This window comes from Orycteropus afer, unplaced genomic scaffold, assembly GCF_000298275.1.
Source record: "Orycteropus afer afer isolate SDZICR_OR568_19922 unplaced genomic scaffold, OryAfe1.0 scaffold00183, whole genome shotgun sequence".
Lineage (NCBI taxonomy): Eukaryota > Metazoa > Chordata > Mammalia > Tubulidentata > Orycteropodidae > Orycteropus > Orycteropus afer.
This window is the reverse complement of record NW_006921770.1, coordinates 6694779-6695487: the sequence shown is the minus strand read 5'-3', so window position 1 is coordinate 6695487 and position 709 is coordinate 6694779.

Genomic DNA, 709 nt, shown 5'->3' with positions numbered 1-709 from the left:
TTGCATATGAGCAGTTGATGGTCTGTTCCACAATCATCTCCTGGCCTGGCTTTAGCTGAAGATATGGAGCTTTTCAACCGCCTCTTGCCACAGATGTAGTCAATCTGATTCCTGTGTGCTCCATCTGGTGAAGTCCATGTGTAGAGCTGCTGTTTGTGTTGTTGAAAAAGATGTTTGCAATGAACAAATTGTTGGTCTTGCAAAATTCTGCCATGTGAGTTCCAGCATTATTTCTGTCACCAAGACCAAATTTTCCCACTACTGGTGATTCTTCTTTGTTTCCAACTTTTGCATTCCAGTCACCAGTGATAATTAACACATCCTGATTGCATGTTCCATCAATTTCATACTGCAGAAGTTGATAAAAATCTTCAATTTCCTCATCTTTGGCTTTGGTGGTTGGGGCATAATTTTGAATAATAGTCATATTAACAGGTCTTCCTAGTAGGCATATGAATATTATCCTATCATTGACAGCACTGTACTTCAGGACAGATCTTGAAACATCCTTTGTGATGATGAATGCCACGCCATTCCTCTTCAAACTGTCATTCACGGCATAGCAGATCACATGGTTGTCTGATTCAAAGTGGCCAAAACCAGTCCATTTCAACTCACTAATGCCTAAGATATCAATCTATATGTGTTATATTTCATTTTTGACAACTTCCAATTTTCCTAGATTCATACTTCGTACATTCCATGTTCC